The sequence below is a fragment of the Nycticebus coucang genome, chromosome 9, assembly GCF_027406575.1.
Source record: "Nycticebus coucang isolate mNycCou1 chromosome 9, mNycCou1.pri, whole genome shotgun sequence".
In the NCBI taxonomy this organism is placed as follows: domain Eukaryota; kingdom Metazoa; phylum Chordata; class Mammalia; order Primates; family Lorisidae; genus Nycticebus; species Nycticebus coucang.
This window is the reverse complement of record NC_069788.1, coordinates 395,327-420,425: the sequence shown is the minus strand read 5'-3', so window position 1 is coordinate 420,425 and position 25,099 is coordinate 395,327. Positions and strand designations below refer to the sequence as shown.

General features: G+C 48.5%; 2 pseudogenes; one reads left to right on the top strand and one right to left on the bottom strand.

Moving 5' to 3' along the window:
- Positions 1–215: 215 nt before the first annotated feature.
- On the bottom strand, positions 216–1,604 carry LOC128593546 (eukaryotic translation initiation factor 3 subunit E-like; annotated as a pseudogene).
- Positions 1,605–22,541: 20,937 nt separating this feature from the next.
- LOC128593843 (transcription factor SOX-2-like) lies at positions 22,542–24,153 on the top strand (annotated as a pseudogene).
- Positions 24,154–25,099: the final 946 nt, after the last annotated feature.

Sequence of the window (25,099 nt, the reverse complement as noted above, 5' to 3'; positions counted from 1 at the left end):
GCCCCCAGCAGAGATCTGGACCAAGCTCTGTCTGTCATAGCTGAGGCCAGATCCCCCCATCTTCCTCCATATGACCAGGACAGCTCTGGGTCTGCTGAGACACCAGTGAGAGGGGAGGCAAATTCCAAAGTACACAGGAGCTTTGCTGTGTTTTATTCTTTTTTTATAGCAAAATAAAATGAATCATAGACAATTTCACTCAAATTCTCCAAATTTATGCTCAATAATTGTATCACCTCTTATTACATAATGGTTTTGTTATTTCACCTTGTTTTACAAAATTTTTTCATTTTTTCTTTATAATTCTTCAGTAGAAGCCAGTCTTGAGTTGCCCAGTTAGGAGCCTCTGACCTACTATTCTGGTTAGGTTTTTTCTCAAAATTCATGGCCAACATCTGGCTTCTAAAAGAAAAGCTTTCAGTCTTTTCAATCACTTGCTGATAGGGTGAGACTGCATTTGTTACCCATAACCACATGACCTGATTTAGAATCAATCTTGGCATGAAGCCCTGCGTTTCTGATCAAATTCACAATCCACCCTTCAGCTTCTTCTGGAGTCATGTTCAGTTTATCTGCCAACATATTAATGCTGGTATACTGGTGGATATGACAAAAAGTCTCAAATATGAAGAGACGGGCATTTTCAACAAAATCCTCAAGACAAGGCACCAAGAAGAAGTCGTTCGCAAGTACTGATTCACAGTCCCTCAGTTTTTCCTGTGCCCCATCAAAATCAAAGTTAACATATAAGCATTCAACAAATTCTGTAATTGGGTCTTTGTATGTGTAAGATTCCTGTTGAATAACTATGACAAGATCTTTTAGCACTTGCTGGTGGTTTCAAACATCCTTATTTGTTATGACAGCTGTAATCAAATGGTGACGAATATGTATACATTGCCTGAATTGCATTGCAAGATACTGTGGTTGGTAGAGATCAATAATATCATCATGACTTTTGGGGGGAATTGAAGGAAATAAAAGACCAGTGAATGAGCCATATTTGCTGCTGAAGAGACTACAGAGGAAAACCCACAGAATTATCATCTGTGGTCTCTTTTAACTGTGTCAGCTCTTCCACAGTGGCATCCAATTCTGGCATCCCATTTAGATTTTAAGATACCAGTCTTCCGCAAAGTGAATTTAAAGCATGTCTGTTGCTGGAACCAAGAGTCTAAAAAAAAAGATATTTGGCTGCTCCTGAGTAATTCCCACATTCATACTGGAACTTTGCATACCTGTAGAGTGCATACTGGAACTTTGCATCAGCATCTGACCGTTCCTGGTTGATTGACTTGAATTGTAGTTTCTGGACCTTCAAACATCTTCACAATTGATTCTGTTTCTTCCTGAAGCTGTTTCAGTTGTGCAACAACTGTGGCTCTTTTTTTCTCTCAAAGCATGAGAAATATCATCAGAATAAAGGCTTTTGTATACATCCATAGCAAAGTCTACCATGTTGGTATCAGTAAGAAGACCCAATTTCCCTCATAATAATTCTTTTTCATTATAAATCTCCTTTACAGAGACATGCTCAAGGAGCAGAAAGACCAAATGCCAGTCCAAAAAGTGGGCATGTGAGTAATCAAGTCATACTCTGCCATCTTACCAAAGGGGAAAAAAAAGCTGCTGTGTTTTATTCTTTGCAAGGAAACATTATTCACAGACCTTTCATTTAGGGAGTCTACAAGTGACATTTGACATGAAATATTTGCTTTAAAAAAAAAACGAATTGATCTTTATTTATCCCCCACCCAATCAAACTTCTGATCAAGCCTCAAGATTTGCAAGAGTGACTTCTAAGAAAATTCTTACTCTGCTGGCTTGAAACAGCAGGGAAGGAAACTTTTTCCTTTATTAATATGAAACAATTTGAGGTGCCAGAAATAGCCCAACACAAAAGAAAAAGGTGCTAAGAATAGTGTTTCCCAGGAAATGTTTGTGGTCAGAAAACTAAACTGGGGGAGAGACACTCAGTGGTGTGGAGGGGCCTCTGCTTCCCAGGCCCCTAGGTCACCCACTTCAGAGTCACCCACTTCAGAGCTGCTCCTAAAAACACCACTTCCTCCATTTCCCTGGCAGTGCGTTCAGTATTCCCCATGTGGATCACCAAATGGCCTGAGAGAAACAGGGATGGCAGGCAGTAGAGCCACCAAAGCTGCCGGGATCACCTCAAGAGGATGGGGACATCACCCTCCCAGCCTTCAACAGAGAGGAGATGGGGGTGAGTCCTGGGTGACCATCTGAGTCCACTCAGCACCATAAGTGGAGAGGCGTTGAGGCAACCAAACCAGGGCCTGGGACACCGGTGACCATCACCAGCAGTCCACAGAGAGGACCCTGGGGCACTGGTGACAATCACCTGCAGTCAAGGGACAGCATAACCCTTAACAGGATCCATAACAGGATCCCAAGATCCCAAGACCCTGCTGTGGACTGTGGGGTCGGGGTAAACTCCTCAGGTGACGCAGACTCTCAAACCCAGGCTCGGTCATCAAGCTCTGCAGCAGGAGTGCTCCATAACACACTGCCCTCTGTAGATAAAGACACTTGCACCCTTCACTTGCTGCGGGCTGTGTGCTTTCTTGCAGGGGTCCTCAAACTTTTTAAATAGGGGGCCAGTTCGCTGTCCCTCAGACTGTTGGAGGGCCGGACTATAGTTTAAAAAAAAAAACAAACTATGAACAAATTCCTATGCACACTGCACATATCTTATTTTGAAGTAAAAAAAAAAAAAAAACGGGAACAAATACAATGACACCACCACATGTGGCCCAGGGCCGTAGTTTGAGGATCCCTACTTGAGCATGATCAGAGTTTGATATTTAGTGTGATAATTTTCAAACGTCCTCCTCAGCCATTTACCATAATCTTTTGACCACCCCCCTTCCCTATTTCTGCATTTGCTGGGAAATCCCAGCTGAGCTCCTATACCCCTGAGAGCTCAGATGACCCTAATTGGACGTGTGACTTTGGGTTCCGCCAAGTCCGTCTTCCAAAGCCTCAGGACCTTCCTTTCAAAAGGTGAACGTTCCCAGACTAAGGACAGCTCTGCACAGCACACAAATGGGGGACTGGAAAAGTAGACTAGCTCCGTGTGCCTTGCACAGAAAGCGTGTACGTCACTCCAGTCCCACCTCCCCCTTTTCAGGGCTGTCCCTCTGGTCAGGCACCAGCCCTGGTCTGGAGGCTCCAATAGGTGCCAGGGGCTCCTCCCGAAGGGCCACGGCGCCCCCTGCCGGCCAGCTCTGCGGGCCGCGTGTGGCCAGGTGCACGCCAGGTCTGAAGCAGAAATACTGGCAGTGAGGGGAAATGAGGTTTCAGATGCAACATTCTTCATTTCCTCGGCAGCTCACACTGCGGCACGGGGCTCACGTTTCCCCCGTCATTGTTGTAGCATTATGGTGTAGCCGACACATCAGGGCTGATGACGGCCCGAGGGCGTTGTTCCCCCATACTATAGCAGGAGGCAAAACTCCAGGCAAGAGCCGATTCTCCCACTCTTTCTAAGGCTCCCCCAGCCCTGGACAGCATGGGCAGGTGTTGAGCGCCCTAGGAACCACACAGGATGAGGACAGCCCACTTGGAATGACAGGTGGGTGCCACGCTGCAGGCTCATGGCCCTGGAGGCTGCCCAAGGCTGCACTGAGGGGTCATTCGAGCACCAGCCCTGAATGGAAGGCAGCTGTCAGACTCAAAAACTCACCCGTTTACCTCCGAAGAAATCCCTATGAACCCAGAAAACCACTGGGGCCCATCAGGCAACAAAAATTTCACAAAATCCAACAAACATATAGAGAGCACTCACCAATCTGGCCCCTTGTGGGCACCCAGGAAACAGCTATGAGCAGGAAAAGCCTCTCCAGACAGAGCTGGCCACTCCGAGGAAACAGCAAACAGACAATCCCAAACTGAGTCACAAACCAGGACAAAAGGCATGAAGGAGGGTGCACAGTGCTGTGGGGACATACACAGTGCCTTGGGGACACAGTGCCCTGGGGACACACACAGTGCTGTGGGGACACAGTGCCCTAGGGACACACACAGTGCCCTGGGGACACACACAGTGCTCTGGGGACACACAGCCTGCTGTGGTGAGAGCATCCCTGAGGAAGTGACATTAGGATTGAGATCAAAAGGACAGATCAGAGGTAGGGATGTCTAAGGAGAGAGGGGCAAGAGTCTGCGTGTGAACTGATCCCAGGCATCATGTCTTTATGACTTACAAAATGGACTGCATAAAGTAAATAAAAGCAAATTGACTAAATGCCTGCAGCAAAATGAGCTGTCCACTTCTGAGTAGGAAACCAGAGGGGTGGCCAGGGCATCTGCAATGTGGGCATCCACCTGCTGGGAACTGCAGCCCCCCACCCCCTACCCCCGAGCTCTCAGTGTATCTTCAAAAGCTTTTAGCTTGCTGCTCCACGCCCCCAATTACAGAGCTTTCCTTTCTGTGGGCAACTCCTACTGACCAGGATGTGCCCCCTAAAAGACACTGACATTCTCTCATACCACATGGTGGCTCTACTCTGGCCATCCTAGAATGTCAGCCTGGTCTTCTGGGACAATGCCTCCGCAAAAGGACGTGCAACATTTTTCTGTCTGTTTATTTCTGCTGTTTTACCAAACATTCATTTAGAGCTAACTACATGCCAGGCAAGTTTTAAGTGCTTCACAAAGAGTGACTCACTTAATCCTAACAATAATCCCATGAGACACTAACTAGTATCTCCCCAATGCTGCAAACGAAAAACGTGAGGCCCCAAGAGGATAAGACACATTCCTGAGGTCATTGAGCCCAGTCACAATTTGGCACAGTCTGGGAGCTATGCTGGACAGCTCTGCCCCAAGCAGCCTCTTCTTAGCCTGTTACCGTCACTCACCCAACAGCCCTTTTCTATCTGTTAATAGTTGTAAAGTCTATCTCAGATGGGTAGAATCCCACCAACTCTGTCACCTGACTGCATCTACAGTCCTGCTTCCCGTCTCCCACTTTGGCTGCTGCACCAGTCCCATCCCCAAACGCCTTCCACCAGCCCTGTCCCCCAACCCCATCCCATCCTCATCCCATCCTCCAACTCCAGCCCCATAGCCCCATCCCATCCTCCAGCCCCATTCTCTAGCCCCATATCCCAAGGCCTGTCCCTCAGCCCCAACCCCATCTCTACCCCTTCCCCCAGCCCCTCCTGACATGGCAGCTCCCCTGTTGGAGCTGCTCTCCCAGCCCCAGGTCCCCTCCCCTTCTCCCTACCCTCCACACCCTGTCATCACACTCTAGAAAGAAATATTTGTTCTATGTATAACCTTCACTGCCCCACTACTGCCCACAGGTAAAATTAACAGAGAAGGATGGCAACTTGCTCCTGACCAGGAATGAATCTCCTTGTGCCCTGAGGACCAGACACTGGGCTTGCTCCACACAGCTCAGGGCTGACCACACATGTACCTGGGCGCACAAGCCTCACAAGGACTGCCTTGCTGTGCACTGGCAGGAGGATAAACTCAGGTTCGCAGGCTGATTCCACCCTGATGAGCTGTGCAAATTCAGAAAATTGTTTCACTAGTCTGAGTCTGCTCCCTCATCAGTGAAAGGAGCAAAGCACACATTATGGAGTTGAGGGGCAAGTTAACAGAAGATGCTGTTAAAGGAAGATACTGTTTAAAGTACCTGCGATGTCACTTGTAGGATTTCGAGAATCATTAGTCCCCTCTCCTTTCCTGCCCCTTTGCTCATAGTTCTAAGGACGTCCTGGTATCCAGTCTCTCCAAAAGAAGGAACATGAGAGGGGCAAGAAAGTGCCAAGCAGGTGAAGATCGAATGAGATCCTCAGGCCGGCCTCTCTCGTGGGGGGCCTGGGCAGCTCTGAGTGTCAAATACATGAGCTCTCACACAGCATAACGGTAAATTCTTACCTCACAGCGGCTTACTTCTGCATCAACCTGCATGTCAATTTAGAGTCCAGTGGCCTCCTGGAGTGTGGACAGACAGGGGTGACTGATGTCCCTTGCACCTTGGTTTGGTTGGCCCTTGGATCTTTGCCTTCACCCATCCATTCAACAAATATTGAGAACTTTCTCCATATCTGAAACAGTCCTAAGTGCTGTAGGGACACCAAGGCAAATCAAATAGGCAAGACCCCACCCTTGCATTCCAGTGGGGAGACTCGCAGACAATAAACAAAGTTAGTGAGTGAAGCCAGAGAAAGTAAAGTGGGGGGCCGGGGGGTAGTGCTGGAGCCAGTGATGGTGGGCAGGTACAACCACCTTCACCCTCTCTCCATGGCGCCCGTCCCCAGCCATGAGCTCCACACACAGGGAAGGGTCCCCCTGAAACCTGCCCAGTTGAGGCATATACCACACCCTGTTCAACTCTACATGGAGGCCTGGCTGGTATCACAGACAGAAAGAAGAAAATGCCCACCTGGACACCCTGCGCTACCCCAGACTCTGCCAGAGGCCACCCATCCACCTCGGCACAGTGCCTGGAGGGGACAGGATGGCTGGTAATTGCTGAGTGAGTTGGATTAAATTGAAACAGAATTTGAGGTAGAGGCAGGACGCTCATAATTGAGGCAAAATTAGGAGCTAGAATTGTAAAATGTTGGTCCATAAGAGGGAGCCACTTCCATTTGTCTGGAGCTTCAAGTCAGGTCCCCAGGCCAGCGGCTGCTATGTGCATCTTCTCTCTCCAAGGAGGGCGTGGCTCAAAGGGAACTGGGAATGTTGAAATGGGGAAAATCTCAGAAAATGAAGACTACAATGCACAATTCCTTCTACATGCACAAATTCCTTCCACAGGGAGGCTGGTCCCTGCAGGAGTCACTCAGACCACCCTGTCCCCACTCACAGGGGCAGTGTCTGCACTGGACCTGTCCTCAGCTGGGAGAGCTGTGGGTGACTCAGGCCCAGCTGCACCAAGAGAAAGGAGAGGAAAGCTCTGGCCACCCAGGCAGACACCAAGTCCAGGTGGAGAAACAGAGCCAGGTGAAGAGTCAAGAGTTCAAATTGGCAGAGCTGAGGCTAAGCAGGAGGGACCATGTAGTCACCTCCAGAGCTGGGGGCCCTGGACCCAGAGGGCACAGGTGAGTCGCTGTGGCTCCAAGGACAGAAGGGACAGCCACCCCCCAAACCCCCACCACCACCACCACCACCACACCAATCTGAAGCAGCATCTTTAAATACCCTCTATGCTGACTTCAGGGTGCTCAGCATGTTCATCCTAGCTCTGCCTCCCCTCCCACCACACTCATCCACAGCCTGTGTTTTCATTTTTATAAATCACAATGATCTTTACTAAGTCCCTTATGCAGGACCTTTTATTCCAGTGTGTTTGACACAACAACTGTGCTGTGAAGTTCGGCAGGTTCCTGCTTCCCATTTGACAGATGTTGACACAGACGTAGCTCACACAGGCAACAGCGGGAATGAAGGGCCCAGCACAGGGCTGGGCTCAGACCCTCTTCAGCTGCATCCTGACACATCAACAGCACAGCACGGCCCAGGATGGAGACTCCACCTCCCTCCATGCAGCTTTTTGACTCATTCAGGCAGGTGCTGGGTCAGCCTCTGAGCAGCACCTGGAGTATCAGCACGTCCACTGCGACCGCCCAGAGCCACACACCCCCACCGGTGCCCTGCCCCAGCAGATAGCACAGGTGACGTCGCTGACTCCTGTCTCTGTGGTCGGGCCCAGGTACAGGGCCACCTGCAGAGTCAGGCCACCAGGGTTCCCGCCACAAGCACAGAACTTCCCCTCCAGCAGCATCATATTAGGTCAGGAAAAGAATTTTGTCCTTCCCTTCACTGAAGAGAAAACATAGAGAGACCAGACACAACACTGACACCCTGTGAACTCCGGCCACAGGTTGACAGCATCTCTCCAGCTCCCACCGCACCTGAGACTTGATTCCACACACTACAGTGCTGGGACCTTGGGGAGCAGCAGCATCCCCACCAGTCCGGCCCTGCAGGGGCAATTCTACCGCTCCCACTCCATTCAGTCACACGTGAATCAATGAGCACATAGACAGCTCTCCACGGTTTCCCCTGAACAGAGGTTCTTCCTCTGCCTTTCTCCCAGATCTGTTCTTAGCAAAATTCAAACATTATCTTTAAACACTGAAAGGCCCAAGCAGTTCCCACCTTGGAGGCCGACCTGAAGCCTGGGCTGTGTCTGCAGCCCAGCTGCCCTTCTCATTTTCTCCAGCAAGTAGTTCTTACAAGGACCTTGAGTACATGTGCCTAACACACGTTATTTGGTTCTTAATAAAGTTCTGGCACATTTTCACTTCCACAGCACAGTTTTGCCTTTATAAGAATTTTAATAACTTTTTTCTCTGATGAGTCCCCAGAACCTACGGGTGAACAGAGCCGGCAGGGCTGCCGCACGCTAGTTGTGCAAAGTTAACAGCTATTGGGGATTTTTATTTACTTTCTTTTTCTGTTTGAGGGTACTTAATGCTATTAAAGTTCTTTCTGGCAGTAAAAAAAGTATGAAAGTGGCCACTTAAGAAAAGCAATTTGGCCATTTGTAACAACAGCTGCCTGATACTGTATTTTATTTAATTGGAAAAGGTACAAAAAACCTGTGGTGCCTTAGAGACACCAAAAGTTTGGAGAGATCTCGGATTATTCCCTTCTATTTTCTTCTATTTAAATTATCATTATTAAATAGTTCCTTGAGTGTCATCAATATACTAGGCATTTTTAATTATTTGAAACGTATTGATTAAGGAAAACTCATTTAAACCCTTTTTTTTTTTCTTTTTTTTTTTTTTTTTCATTTAAACCCTTCTGAAGAGGCTCAAGGGACCTTCCTAGTCATGTTTCTGCTGACGGGTAATACTGTCAGTAAGAGGCTCCCCAAGAGCTGTGGAGTCAAAGCTGATTCCCTGGGCCTTCACCCTCTGGCCACAACTTCACTCCAAGATCCTCCCCTCCTCAACCACCAAACCACACCAGCTGCCACCCTGGTGCCCACACCTTGTACTCCCAGCTTTTGGCCCTTTTCCTTCCTTAGCACCTTCCCAAGGGTCACCCTGGAGAATTTATCGCTTGAAACTCCAGCATCAGATCCAGCAACTATGCTTCTGGTACATGCTCAGAAGAACTGAGGATGATGGCTCACACACATTTAACACCTGAGTTCACAGCAGCCTTGTTAACAAGAGTCAGAAGGCGGAGACGGCCTGAGTGCCATAGACAGGTGAGTGAATGGACGGGTCTGCACAACAGCAATGTCAGCCAGCCATGGAAAGACTGGAAGTCCTGGCCCAGCAGCCACATGCCCAAGCTGCAGGACATTCCGTCCAGTGAAATGAGCCAATCACTAAGACACTGAGTGGGAAGTCACTCCACTTGCAGGGGAACTGAGAGGAGGCAGCACACAGAGACAGACAGCAGAGGGGGCCGGCAGGGCCAGCCAGGGACAGTCAGTTGTTTAACAGGTGCAGAAGTTTGGTTTTGCAGGAAGGAAAAGGCTCTTCAGGCAGACAGCGGTGAACATACTTATGCCAGCAAATTACAAATGTAAAAATGGTTAGGATAGTAAATTTTGTTCTGTGTATTCTTTCACTATTGTTTTTAAATTTTAAATACAAACATAAAAATTAAAACTCAAGCATCAACTTCTCTGTGAGAGCCTTCCCCACCCCAGCACCACAATTTACCACGCCTTTACCCCACAGCCCCTAGCACCTAATTTCAATCACTTGTCCGAACGCCATTCTCCCTTGGGCTTGGGAGCTCCTTCAGAGAGGGACTGTGTTGTTGCTGCCTTGACCCTGAGTGGTCATCACTCGGACCCTGCAGATGCCCACTGTCTACTTCCTGTGCATGAGAGCAGGGAGCCTTCCACCTCGAATTCTGTTGGCCACTGAAGTGTGAGCAGACACGATGAGCCATCCAGGGCAGGGCCTCGGGAATCCAGGGCACATGTAGTTAGAGCAAGGACCCTTGTTCTTTCAGGCCACCAAGATTTTAGAATTGTTTGTTGCCACAGCTCAGCCTAACCTGCCCTAACTGATAAGTCCCTAATGTTAGCATTGCTTATGATATGACAATTACTTGCAAAAATATATTTAAAAGTAATGACTAACTAATAAATTAGTGAATGATATAAACTATCTCTGTAAGGTTAAATAAGGTAATTTAACAGTTTATCAGTTCAATGTATCAGTTAAACAGGTAAGAGTTTAACTGATAATTCACCTAAACTTGGCTTGTAAATTGAGGTGACCACTTTGGTAACACAGAGCAACAACATGCAGTCCTGTCCCCAGCTCCATATAATGTCACTATTTAGTAATTAAACTATTAACTACCCTGTGTTGAGTTCTTACAGCTCTTAGAGATTATGTTACAAGCTTTACATACATTATTTTATATTATGTTTTATTTGTGATATTTTTGTATTTTATTTATGTAAAGTTACAAGAATTTTAGAGGTGGCAAAACTGTAAACTAAAAAAGTTAATTCACTTTCCCAAGATCACAAAGCTAGGTATCAGCAAAGCCAGGATTTAAAATAGTCGATTATAAATTGAGCTGCAATAAACAGTCTAGTGCAAGTGTCCTTATGGTAAAAGGAATTTTTTTCTTCTGGGTAGATGCCCACTAATGGGATTGCAGGATCAAATGGGAGGTCTAGCTTGAGTTCTTTGAGGATTCTCCATACTTCCTGCCAAAAAGGTTGTATTAGTTTGCAATCCCACCAGCAGTGTAAAAGTGTTCCCTTCTCTCCACATCCATGCCAGCATCTGCAGTTTTGAGTTTTTGTAATGTGGGGCATTCTCACTGGGGTTAGATATTGCCAATATGTGGAAACAGCTTAAATGCCTGCCAACCCAGGAGTGGATTAACAAGCTGTGGTATATGTATACCATGGAATACTATTCAGCCACTAAAAAGACAAAGACTTTATCTTAGTAAAGCATCACAAGAATGGAGAAGCAAGAATCCTATGTACTCAATTCTGATATGAGGACAATTAATGACCTAGTAAACAGTGGGAGGTGGGGGAAAGGGAGAGCAGAAAGAGGGAAGGAGGTGGGGATGGGGTGTGTAACACACCTTTTAGGGGCAGGACACAATTATAAGAAGAACTTTACCTGACAAATGGAATCAATGTAACCTGTTTTGTTGTTGTTGTTGTTGTTTGTTTGTTTTGCAACTTTGGGCTGGGACAGGGTTTGAACCCACCACCTCTGGTATGTGTGGCTGGTGCCCCACTCCTTTGAACCATAGGCATCACCGGTAACCTGGTTCTTTGTACCCTCAATGAATCCTCAACAATAAAAAAAAAAAGAAAAGAAAAGATTGGGGCAGTGCCTGTGGCACAGTGGGTAGGGCACCGGCCCTATATACCAAGGGTGGCAAGTTCAAACCCAGCCCCGGTCAAACTGCAACAAAAAATAGCCAGGCATTGCGGCAGGTGCCTATAGTCCCAGCTACTCGGGAGGCTGAGGCAAGAGAATTGCCTAAGCCCAGGAGTTGGAGGTTGCTGTGAGCTGTGATGTCATAGCACTCTACCAAGGACAATAAAGTGAGACTCTGTCTCAAAAAGAAAGAAAGGAAGGAAGGGAAAAAATAGATAAAATCCATAGGTGAAAAATGTATTTATGTTCAAAGTGTGCAAAAATAAATAAATAAAATAAAAATAAATAAAACAGGTTAGTTGAGTCCCAAAGGCTGCTCCTGTAAACTGAGCCCAGACACTCTCTCCCATCACATGGGAAGGTTCTTTGGGAGGCCTACAGATGAGAAAGATAGGTGAAATCACAATGAGAAAACTTCACTCCTCTGGTTGGCAAAAACAAAAAGACTGACATGTTATCGAGTGCTGGCAATACACATCCCCATTACTCACAAATCTCACTTTGGAATCTTGTGTTATAAAAAATAAGGGTACCAATATGTATAGGTATAAAGATAATGATATTTTTAGTGTCAAAACATGGGGCTTGGGTAGCTGAATATCTACAAATGAGGGGACAACTGAATAAATTCAATAGGTCCAAGCAGTGGGTGTTAGGAAACTGCAAAGGAGAGTGAACAGTGCACCAATCCCTGCTGCCCAGAGGGAAGTCCCTGATGTGTGTTGTGGAGGAAGCAGAAGGGGCTTGTGTGGTCTTTACAGCATGAGTGTTTTCTGTAAGACAAAATAGGGTGGCAGTGAGAAGGACACGTGTGCTGTGGTCACAGGGGCAGCAGTTCAGGAGGACAGCAGGTCACAGGGACACCAGGTCATGGGGACAACAGCTCAGGGGGACAGCAGGTCACGGGGACAGCAGCTCAGGGGGACCTCACCTCAGGCAGACAGCAGTTGCTGACTGGCCCCTGGGGGAGAGCCTGGAGGATGAGATCACAGTCTTCACTTGGTCTTTATGTAGATATAGACTGGCTTGCTTTTGAGATCTAAGAAATTCATCTAGACTTTTTTTTTTTTTTTTTGGTTTTTGGCCGGGGCTGGGTTTGAACCCGCCACCGCCGGCATATGGGACCAGCGCCCTACTCCTTGAGCCACAGGTGCTGCCCCTAGACTTTTTTTTTTAAGCGATGTGGTTGGCCAGTTGGCTAGGGCAGTGCTTGCTCGCCTCGGCACACAGGTGTGGCCCCTTGGCCTGACCCCTCCTCCTTTCACTCGAGGGCCCCCACATGAGACTTGGCTCAGACCAGGAACATCACCTCCAGCTGCTGGAGACTCGCGGCCGTCCCTGCCACCTCATGCTGCCTCCCCTTCCAGGGTGTCTCCAGGGATCTCCTGTCTAAATCCCTCTCCTTTCTCCTGTAAAGATACCAGTTAATGGATTTAGGCCCACACTGAATCCAGGATGATTTCAACTCAAGATTCTTAAATAATTTCATCAGCAAAGACCCTATTTCCAAATAAGATCCCCTTCTGAGGTTCAGGTAGAAGTAATTTTGGGAGACGCCATCTAACCCACTGACTCTTCAAATGTGAAGCCAACAAATGTGAACATAAGAATAGGCTGAACCACAACAGGAGGCCACACTGCCCCCAGGAAGAGCCGGGCACTCGCCCCCGGGGAGAGGGTGTCATCCAGCTTTCAGTGAGGAAGTTGCCTGGCACTGGGGGACCTCAGTGCTGCCCATCACGCTCACGTTACAGCGGCATCAACGGAAGGGCGGTGATACTCGAGGGGACCAGAGGACACAGAGGGTGGGGATGCTTTGAACTTCATGTGATTTTGGTGCCTTTCAAAACGGAGAATGTTCTGATTACAATTACCAGTGTCAGTCACCTCGGCCAGAATTTTTCAAGCTGACTTTCACAAAAAGCTAACTCAAGGGGATATTTATAGGTGCGCACACACACCCGCAGTCTTGTGCTCAGAACTCACAAAGTTGTTTCTATGAGGAGCAAAGCTGCCGGCCATGGCCTCATTGCAGGGACAGGGGTCTGCCTGGCCAGCATGCTCCCTCCCAGCAGACCTCCTCTTCCAGATCCCTGCAGAGTTCACACAATGTACCCACATGCTCACAGAGCGTCTAGTCTCTCTCCACCAGGGAGCTGAAGAGAGTAGCTGTTCTCCTAAGTAAGGAAACCTTACTCACCCTGACATGTAATCAAATTGAAGCATACACTTCAAATCACACAATAAATGTCTAAAGTAACTTAAAAGTCCTAAAAATTGGCCTAATCTGAAGCATTCTGAACTTACATTTCTTTGAATAATCAGTAAAGGCAAAAGGGACTGGTGTGTCTGCCTCTCTTAAAAGTTGAAACCACAGTTTCCTGTACATGCACACTTGTGCATACATGTGCACACACACATGCACATACATCCACACACTCACACACACTTTCACCCCTCCTCTCTGCCAGGCTCACCTGTTCACAAGAAGGGAGACACAACCAGTGTGTCAGGATGGAAACCAATGAAACCAGACAGCAAGAACAGGGTGACAGGAGTGGTACTGGAGTGAAATGGAATCAGACCCCACCACTTAATAAAACTATCACATCTGGGTATGCCTTTACATTTCCAAATGTTCTCACTGGTCATCACAATTTAGACTCATTCCCATCACCAAACCCAGCAACTTGCCTCCCCACCCCCCCACCCACCCCCCCGCTGGCAAAGTATTTATGGATCATGTACGCTACACCTGGGGAGGGGAACATGTTTCATACAAAAAAAGGGGCACCAGGGCTGAGCCAGGAGGGAGATGGACATGCCAAGCACTGAGTGAAAGCTGGTAGGGGGATGGATGGACACATAGACGAAGGGACTTGTGGAAGCAGTCCCGGAGACAGGAGTTGGTCTGAGCTTTCAGTGGCATTTAAGTGGTTAATGAGCTCTGTGTTGGACTGTGAATTATATATGTTTGCTTTTTACTTATTTTTTTTTAAATTTCAGATTTATATAACAGTACATACAATTAGGTTACATTGTTTGCATTTGTTAGGAAAAGTCCAAGTTTTATTTGCGTCCTTCACCCAGGAGGTGTGCCGTATGTTTGCTTTTTATAAAATTAGACTAGGCTTCACTGTTGATTATCAAAGTCATCAGCTAATTAGAATGCCACAGGTCACTGTGTGTGTACTGATGGTCTGATCTGTCCAGTTTACTGCTGTTCCTGGATCCATCTGTAAGCACAGTCACGTTGCTTAACAACAGGGGTCACTCTGAGCAACTCAGGTGGTTCTGTTGCTGTGCAGACACCAGACGGTGACTCACCCAGACCAGCTGGTAGCCACTGAACACCTGGGCTGTGGCTGCGGCCTCCTCTCCCAGGCCACACACCTGTGTGGCACCTCACTGTACTGACCACTCAAGTAGTTGTAACACAGTGGTAAGTAATTGTGTAAACACATTTAAACATAGAAAAGGTGCCATGAAAATACAATATAAAAGATTGGGAATAGGTGTACCTGTGCCGGGCACTGGTCGTGAGTGGGGCTTGTGGAACTGGGAGCTGCTCTGGGTGAGTCCATGAGTGGGTGGTGAGTGGATGTGAAGGCCAGGACATTACTGTGCCCTGTGGTGGACTTTATACAGTGTGCACTTGGAACACACTAATAAATTAACCTTAGTTTTTTGACTCTTTTGCTGTAACACTTATCTTAAAACACAACTACATTGTACAGCAATACAAAAATATTTTCTTTCCTTCTATAAGCCTTTTTCTATTTTTAAATTATTTTACTTTTTAAACTTTTTTGTTAAATCTAAAACACAAACACACACTAGCCCCCACACAGGGTCCAGGTCACCAGGATCCCTGTCACCACTCTCTAACCTGTCCCCGGGAAGGTCTTCAGGAGGGTGACACTCGGCACTGTCAGCCCCTGCAATGAAACTCTTTTGGATACCTCCAGCAGACCTGCTGAATCTGTTTTAGTGTACTTTTTTTAATAAACAGAAGGATACACTCTAAGACAATGATTAAAAAGCATAGTAACCACATGGGGCCATCATCTATACACAATCCATTGCTGACAGAAACACCATCATGCCATGCATGGCCACATGTCGCCCTCTGGGGTCTGTTTGTAAGTACATTGCTGCTGCTTGGAAGGTGATTGAGATCTTAGCCACCACGGCACTTCCAGAAAGTTACCTTTAACTTGATAGCCTTTAAGAATATTTTCATAGCTGGTCCTCTCGCTATTAATTTTTAGCCTCACACTCATACTAATTCTGAAGAACAGTGAGCTCTGCACTTCCCGCTTTGTGGTCACAACTGATTTCAAGGCCATGCAGCAGGCTAAGGGACGGGGCCTGGGCCTGACTCTGCAGGTGTGTGCCTGCTCACTGCAAAGAGAGACGCAAAATCACCGTGCCATGGGAATCATGCCATGCCATCGCTGCCCATCACCCTCCAAGCTGAGTCTTCCCTCGGCTGGGACAGCGTCCTCACTGTGCTGTGCCCCTGACTCGCCACAGTGTCAGGCGCCCCCCACCCCCACTCTCTCCAAGTGGGGCCGAGATGTGGCCCCAGGAGCCTGGAACATGCACGACAGACACAAAGAGAGCTTGTCTGGAGGCGCCCTAATGCTGGGGAGACTTCAGCAGGAGTCAGTGCACCACTCCGACCGTGGGGACTCCAGAAGAGATCCCAGCGAAGGGAGCGGGCTGGCAGTAGTCGGTCTGCTAGCGCCAGGCTGCCCTAGGGTAGGCCCGTCAGGGGGGGCCTGGGGGGGGCTGCAGCCAAAGCGAGAGCTGCGGAGGGTTCTCATGGAGGAGGGGCCCCCAGACAGCCCCGACGTGTTCCCACACCCCGGCAGCGGCAGCAGCAGCTGCAGGACAGGCCAACCCAGACTGCACACTGAGCCGTGAGCAGGATGTCCGCACCCTCCTCTCCTTTTGCTCCCACGCGCCCTTCAAGATCCCGGCAGCGCGGAGGGGCTGCCATGGCTGGACTCTGTCCCTCAGGCCCAGTCAGGAAAGAGGGGGCTTTACCTTGTCGTCGGTTAAAGCTTTTGTTTAGACTACACAGGACATATTAAAAGTTTTTAAAGGAGACTATGAATTAATAGCTAAAGGTGGCATCAAAAACTCCGGGACCTGGCCAAAGTATTCAGGTGTAGAAAAGGTGTGAGAACTACCTGTGATCTCTGTCCCACCAGCCCCAAAGGTGACGTAAAGATTTTCCCATATTGGCCACAGATCCTTCTTCTCAATCAGTGAAACGTCACAGGCACAGTGACTGTCCCCCGCCCCGACTGGGTGCCTCGCTCTCTTCCCAGGAGGCGCCGCCATCTGGGCACAGAGGTGCACAGTCGGCTGTGTTTTTATATTCCTGAAATGCAATTATGTATTTGTAAACAGTATATACTATGTGTTTGAAATTTTTAGCCCATTCCTAAAGGCTTTTCTGACTATAACTCTGTGGTACGGTGCTACTTTTACTTTTACGAAATAATAAAAGTGAGGAAGCGTCTCTGGTTCCTTCTCCGCACTGATGTCTGATCGTGGTAAATGGAACACGCGGCTGACCACATGGTGCGCGCGTCCGCTGGGCCCGGTTAGGACGCGGGGCGCTGACGCAGAGGGCCCAGCAGAGGGCGACGTGGTCCAGCCGGACGAGGCCCTGGGCCTCGACTTTGACAGCTCAGACGCAGCTGGCAGGTGCTCAGAGGCCATGTGAGCCACAGGCCGGCGGTCAGCGCATTATTAGCCTGAGGTTGCAAGCCAGTTAATATTTACACCTCTGCCTTCTGCCCCAGCGCCCTGGGAGGTCTGTTAGCGCCCTGCAGATGATTCAGCAAAACCCAAATGGATCTGAATCTCGTCATAAATACTTAGAAATATTGATAATGTTTGCCCTTTGTATTAAATCTCTTACAACCTTTTGCGCTGGTTTTAAGCCCTCAACATGCCCAAGAGGGACAACTTCAGTCATGATGAAGATGATATTTGGACTTGAGGGGAGAACAAGGGACAAAGAATTTGCAATCTGATAAAAACTATAAAATAGTGCTGAAGCAGTATTTTTTTTTTTTTTTTTTTTTTTGTAGAGACTGAGTCTCACTGTACCGCCCTCGGTAGAGTGCCGTGGCGTCACACAGCTCACAGCAACCTCTAACTCTTGGGCTTACGCGATTCTCTTGCCTCAGCCTCCCGAGCAGCTGGGACTACAGCCGCCCGCCACAACGCCCAGCTATTTTTTTATTGCAGTTTGGCCGGGGCTGGGTTTGAACCCACCACCCTTGGCATATGGGGCCGGCGTCCTACTCACTGAGCCACAGGTGCCGCCATGTGTTTTTAATTAAAAAAAAAAATTAAGGTCTAATTCCTTACATTGGCTCCTAGCACACGTTCTAATTCCTTACATTGGCTCCTTACATTGGTGAGCACTCCCGCATTTCATATGGTTTCCTGCTCACCACCGCAGCGACGGAACTTGGGCCAGATTAGGACAGTTGGTGCTGCTCTCAGGGAAGCCCCACGCCTCTCACGGAACAGTGAGAAGGTGGCCCTTCTCACGGACACTCCTCGGTTCAAGTGTCAACTGCGGCCTTCTGAGCTCCCGTGGGGGAGCGGCTGCCACACGCCTGGGGCGGTCCATAGGTTCCTGGCCTGCAGAGCCTGGAACACCCCCGCCTGGCCGCCCGGGTCTGCGCTGCTCCTCCAGGCCACAGGCTCACAGCTTTGGACGCTGGGACGGTGTCAAGGCCTGCACGGGAGGACTCTCCGTCCTCACAGGGCAGAAGAGCAAGGAGACTAAAGGGGAAACTCACCTCTAAGGACATCAGCCTTACCAGGGAGAGCACAGCCTTCCTGGCGTAGTCAGCTCCTAAAGATCTCGCTTCTGGGAAAGGTTACAACAGCAGGAACATGACACTATGACCTGGGGAGGGGACGAGCATTGGAACCACAACACAGGTCTTGTACCAAAAGGCCTGCCAACTGTCCCACCCAGCAAGGCTACCACCAAGATGTCCTGTGACCATGAAAATGTTCTGGAACTACGGTTGTTCAGTAAGCAGCCACCAGCCACATGTGGCTATGCCCTGGAAATGGGACTAGCAATGGAAATATTGGACAGGAGCAGACTTTTAAGTTTTGATTAATTTAAATTAAAATAGTCACACATGGGGCCAGGAGCGCTGAGGACTTATCAGCTTCCCATCCTGAGAGGCTGTGTTACCTGGGCAGAGTGTGGCAGGGCGCAGAAGGGTGCTGAGGGGCCAGCTCCCTGTGACCTTGGCCCTCCCCTGCTCCTTCAGGCATTTCTTGTAAAGCTCTTTCTATGATAATCAGAGGGGCACAGCCCACCCAGGAAGGCGGCCTTCCTCTCGGTCCCACACTGTGTCCCTAAGTTGGCATCAGGGCCCCACTTAGGAAGCAGTGAGCAACCACTGTGGCCTGGATAGCTGAGCTGGCCTCACGGTGAGCAGGTAGGAGGCAGGGTCCAGGCTGGCCTCACAGTGAGCAGGTGGGAGGCAGGGGCCAGGCTGGCCTCAAAGTGAGCAGGTGGGAGGCAGGGTCCAGGCTGGCCTCACAGTGAGCAGGTGGGAAGCAGACAGCTGCCCGCTTTGGGTCAGCTGCTCAGCAGTGTCAGAGCTGATATATATGTACAATTTTTTTTTTTTTTACTTTTCTGTTATAAAATATAAAACTTTGGTTATAAAACGCTGCTGCCACATTTAAGGCAGAAGGGTGTGGGTCTAGGTACTGCACAAAATGCACAGAAACTTTTCCAGAAGATACTCAGGACATGAATGCTCAACTTCGTGGTGTCTGTAGGCCCTACAAGCCTCAGAGATACAGGACAGCAGGACAGAGCAGGGGACAGCCAGCTGCTTGTCAGCACCTGTCCAAGGGCTCGGCACAGTCCCTATGCAGGCAAGAATGGACACTTCTGTCTATTGGCTGTCAAGCATTGGGCTGGGTGTCCAGAAGGGGCTGACCTAGAATGTGGAGGTTCTATGTAAAGTATACATGGAAGGTTCTATGAAATAATGTAAAAGTTTTTGCCAATCGGCCACAGATTTACTTTTCTACTTAGGCATCTCAGTCCTTGCAAGCACTCCCTGAATGACCTAGCTTATTATGACATTTACCCCACATCTAAAAACACACTGGGTGATTATTTTTAAATCTCTAAGTCAGTACATATGTCAGTGATTCAGACATATAAGAAATTTGTTAGAGCTTCTGTTACTTTTCTGTGTAAATCTTCTAATCTCTGGAGTGGCAGAAACCTGTCTGGGCGGTGCCTAAGTCTGGGGTAAGGAGACACTTTATGAGGCTGGGGAACAGTCTGGCCATCAGTGCTGTTTGTATACACAAGCCTCCAGTGCAGCTGTGTCCCTGGTTCCTGCCTGGTCCTAGGGTTTGCTGGGCTCTACCTAGGAAAGGCATCCCATAGCTGACTCAGGGAGGGGCTGAGCAGGGTGCAGGGGTGGAGCAGGGCTCTGGGTGAGCAGGCAAGGTGGCACTTTTACCCTGAAGTTCTGGGGGCAACAGGTTCTGGCACTGCCTAGGATAGCCACCCTCACAGCCCCCACAGGCTCAGAGATGACTGCCGTCGTGCTGCTGCCCCGGGGCTGGGGCTCACACTCGGGGTGGGGAGGATGCCCTGTAAACCATTTAAATCATCTTCAGCTTCTGCAGGACTTCTTTAGGGGGTTCCACTTGACACTGGATGTCACAGTGAACACAGTTTAAGGCTTTTAAATTCCTGCAACATTATTTTTCCTAGAAAAACAACTGTTTCCCACTAGGCTCATTATGCTTTAATTTTGTGCTAAAAAAAAGTCATCTGCAGGACTTTGGGAGTTTCCGCTTGACACTGGATGTTACAATAAATATATTTTAAGGCTTTAAAATTCCTGGACAAAGTTATTTTTGCTGGAAAATGACTGTTTCCTACAAAGCATATTATTCTTTAAATTTCGAGTTTTAAAAAAGCCAAACCTGCATCATATTTGGAAACTCTTAGCAACTCCAGATTTCAAATTATTTATCTGTAACTAAATGTCAGAGTTGGTGCTATCATAGGTCCCTCCATTTCTGTGATTTCTACTACTCTTTCAAGCATAGAACTATCAATGGATAAAGGAGGTCTGGCCTCTGGAAGAGGGTCTGGCCTCTGGCCACCAGTCACTGTCCAGACAATATGCAGAGACAGAGGTGGGGTAGCTTCAAACAAGCTTTATTATTTATTGTCAGAAGGCCGACAATTCAGGGAAACAGCAAGATGACCCTCTCAATTCTCTTCTGCCTCAGTTACAGTTCTAATAGCTTTTATAATAAAAGACAAGGAAACCAACTGTCACGGCCCCTATGGCGCTGGTCTCGATTGCCACAGGAAGGAACCAGGCCTGGCACGGATTAGAAGTATAAGCTTGCAGGAGGCGAGCATAACCTTGATTGCAGGGTAGCCCTGAGCAACCTCTGCAGTAGCCTTTTATTAAGACAGTACAAGACAGGTGAGGGGAGTATTAGACAATGACTACATGCCTAAGGATCGCCATGAGCTGGGCTCCTTCTCCACAAGGAGCATCTGCGGATGAATTGCCCGAGGGTCCGCCCCCCCAGCTGCAAATCATCTTGCTCAGAGGTCATCTGGCTCTTGGCGTCCTCTACATCCCAGATAGGAGATTTTAATTTTATCTACCATCCTAACAATGCGAAATGTTTGAACAACATAAAGGTGATCTTTATTTTAACAAAATATCCAAGAGAATCATCAGAGAAAACATCATATCATCAAAGTAATCTTTACCAATGTCACCACCCCTATTGTCTATGTGCACAGACCTCCTCAGAGCCTCCTGAGACAAACACCCTCACAACTAAGGTGAAACCTTGACTAGATGGTCATGGGCCGGAGGGAGATGTGAGCTGAGCAGACCAGGACAGCTGTGCAGCTTGAGCTCAGCTTCTCAGATTCCATCTTACAGGCCACTTTTCTGGCTTCAGAACTTTGGACAAAGTTCACAGAACATTTTAAATAAACTTCCAAATTCTGAATCTATAATTGCCATTGACAGATAAGAAGGGATTCTCAGATGAAGCTTCATAGATCTAAATCTACCTTTTCAAGGGCAGGAAGTTACTGAAAATGTATTGCTAGACTTTTATAAAGGAAAAAGTAGAACATTGCAAACTGTATGAAGAGGTAGAAGGTGATGTGTGCTCAGGAAAAAACAGGAAAGAGAGAGCAAAGGCCCTTCCCAAACCATTCACTCAAGTGAAAACGGGCTCTGGAGGCAGGAGACTCCCAACTCCTTGCTGGTCAGAGCCCACCTCTGGCTGCAGACACAGCCCCTGGGACACAGCAGGGGGCAGCCATGCTTGGAGAGAAGGGCCAGCTTAAGTGTGCTGGTTTACTTGAGAGAATGTGGTAACTAGTTGGTGGGGAAGAAGGCAGGGAAAACAATCTTGACTTTGATTCATGAAAGAATAACGTAATCCCTTTTTCTATCAGCAAGAAGCAAAAGATAGACCTGGCAGCTGAAAGATTATGTACAAGAGTTCAAAATCCAGGAGACAGAGAGTAGGTAGGAGCTTCTAGAGCTCCCTGCTATTGCAAAAAAAGCTGAGCAGCCCCATGGCTCTGCAGACAGATGACGAGGCCACACCACAGGCACAGACACTCCCCAAAGGAAGGGCCTTAGTTGGCCCCTCTATACAGTGAGGCAGCGATGGACACGCCAGGCCCCTGCCCTAGGCAAAGCACAGTAGCAGCTGCAAACTACAGGAAACAAGGAGGCAGCTGAGAGGCCGTACCCCACAGAGGAGGACCTGCAGCCCACTCAGATGGCGTAAGTCTTACGTCCCCACAGACTTGCAGAAGGATTTTAATGTGTTCTTTGTAAGTGGCAACCTGGAATTCAGCCTGGCAGAAATTTTGGTTAGACATTCATACCCCTGAGACCATCCCATTCTAAAGGGTGGGATGGCAGGGGACTAGTGAAATGAAGCCTACAGTAATGCAACTTTTTTGGCACGGACTTAAAAAAAAAAAAGTTTAATGTTCAGTTTGCAGCGAGAGTTTGTAAGTCCCTAAAGTCTTTTTGAGTGTTTAATTAACACGTGATAATTGTGCATATCTGGAGCTGCATGGCCTTTCAACACGTGAGTGTACTGTGCAGTGACCAGCTCAGGGCGTGTGAAGTGTCTGTCACCTGGTGCGTTTCTCACCTCTATGTTCTGGGAACATTTCGAGTCCTCTGTTCTAGCTATTCTGAAATATATGATAAATTATCGTGGGTCACATTCACCTGCTGTGCTATAGAGCCCTGGGACTTACTCCTTCTGTCTAACTGCAACATTATGCCCTTTAACGAACTTCTCCTTATAGAAATCCTTGAATTTTATAAAAAGTATCAACATAAGCATGCGCACGCATGCACACACACACAGTTTTTTTCCTGTAGTGAGATTTCATAGCTTTCAAGAGGCTCCAAACCCAAAAGTGACAGCCCTTGCTGACAGTGACAGGGCAGAAGAGCCAGTGAACCGCTGTCCACAAAGGGCATTAGTGAGGGGCTAGCATTTCTGGCAGCTGAGAGAACCAGAGAAAGGTAATCCTGTGACTGTGAGAAAATGACAGCTGGGGCCAGGCATGGAGTCTCACGCTGTAACCCCAGCACTCTGAGAGGCCAGAGCTGATGGATAGCTTAAGCTCAGGAGTTGAAACCAGCCTGAATAAGAGCCAGATCCTGTCTCTAAAAAAAAAGAAAGAAAGAAAACTAGCAGGATGTTATGGTGGGCGAATGTCGTCCCAGCTACTTGGGAGGCTGAGGCAGGAGGATCACTTGAGCCCAGGAGTTTGAGCTTGCTGTGAACTGTGCCACCATAGCGCTCTACCCAGGGCGAGAGAGTGAGACTCAATGTCAAAAAAAAAAAAAAAAGAAAGGGGTGGCGGGTGGCAACCAGAAGAACAGCCCGGACCGTGTCCAGCGGCCCATGAATGCTTTCATGGTGTGGTCCTGCGATCCGGGGCGCAAGATGGCCCAGGAGAACCCCAAGATGCATAACTCGGAGATCAGCGAGCACCCGGGCGCCGAGTGGAAACTTTTGTCGGGAGACGGAGAAACGGCTTTTCATGGACGAGGCCAAGCGGCTGCGAGCTCTGCACATGAAGGAGCACCTGGATTATAAATACAGCCCCGGCAGAAAACCAAGACGCTCATGAAGAAGAGTGAGTACACGCTGCCCTCAGGCTGCTGGCCCCCGGCGGCGAGCCGGGTCGGGGTGGGCGCCGGCCTGGGCCCGAGCGTGAATCAGCGCGTGGACAGTTGCTCGCACGTGACCGGCGGGAGCAATGGCAGCTACAGCGTGATGCAGGACCAGCTGGGCTACCCGCAGCACCCGGGCCTCGACGCACAGATGCAGCCCAGGCACCTCTTCGACCCGAGCGCACTGCGGTCCGACTCTATGACCAGCTCTCAGACCTACATGAACGGCTCACCCACCTGCAGCATGTCCTCCTCACAGCAGGGAACCCCTGGCATGGCTCTGGGCTCCATGCGTCCGGTGGTCAAGTCCTGCCCCCTGTGGTTACCTCTTCCTCCCACTCCAGGGAGCCCAGCCAGACCGGGGACGTCGGGGACACGATCAGCGTGTACCTCCCGGCGCCCCCAGCAGACTTCACCTGTCTAAGCGCTACCAGAGTTGTCCCGTGCCCTGCATGGCCATTAACAGCACAAGGCCCCTCTCGCACATGTGAGGGCCAGACAGTGAACTGGAGAAGGGAGAGATCTCCCCCCAAAAAACGAGGGAAATGGGAGGGATCCAAAAAAAGGAGAATAAGAAACAGCGTGGAGAAAAACCCGATACGCTTTTTAAAAAGAAAAGAAAAGAATCCCATCGCCCGCAGCAAATGACAGCTGCAAAGAACACCAACCCGGTCACACTCACTCAAAACCCGCCACACCGGCAAGAAAACTTTTATGAGAGAGATCCTGGACTTCTTTGGGGAGACTATTTTTATTTTTATTTTATTTATTTATTTTATTTTATTTTTATTTTTTTTTTTTTTTTGAGACAGAGCCTCAAGCTGTCGCCCTGGGTAGAGTGCTGTGGCATCACAACTCACAGCAACCTCCAACTCCTGGGCTCAAGCGATTCTCCTGCCTCCCGAGTAGCTGGGACCACAGGCGCCCGCCACAACACCCGCTATTTTTTGGTTGCAGCCATCATTGTTGTTTAGCAAGCCTGGACTGGATTCGAATCCATCAGCTCAGGTGTATGTGGCTGGCACCTTAGCCACTTGAGCCACAGGCACCCAGCCAAGGAGGACTATTTTTGTACAGAGTAAACCAGGGGTGGGCTGGGGAGGGAGTGGGGAATGGACCTTGTAAAGATCTGGAGGAAAGGAAGCTAGGCAAAACTTTTTAAAAGTTCTAGTGGTATGGTAGGAGCTTTGCAGAAAGTTTGCAAAAGTCTTTACCAATAATATTTAGAGCTAGTCTCCAAGGACAAAAAAAAAGTTTTAATATTGGCAAGCAACTTTTGTACAGTATTTATTGAGATAAACACGGCAATCAAAATGTCTATTGTTTATAAGCTGAGAATTTGCCAATATTTTTCAAGGAGAGGCTTCTGCTGAATTTTGATTGTGCAGCTGAAATTTGGGACAGTTGCAAATGTGGAAAGAAGAAAATTATTCAATT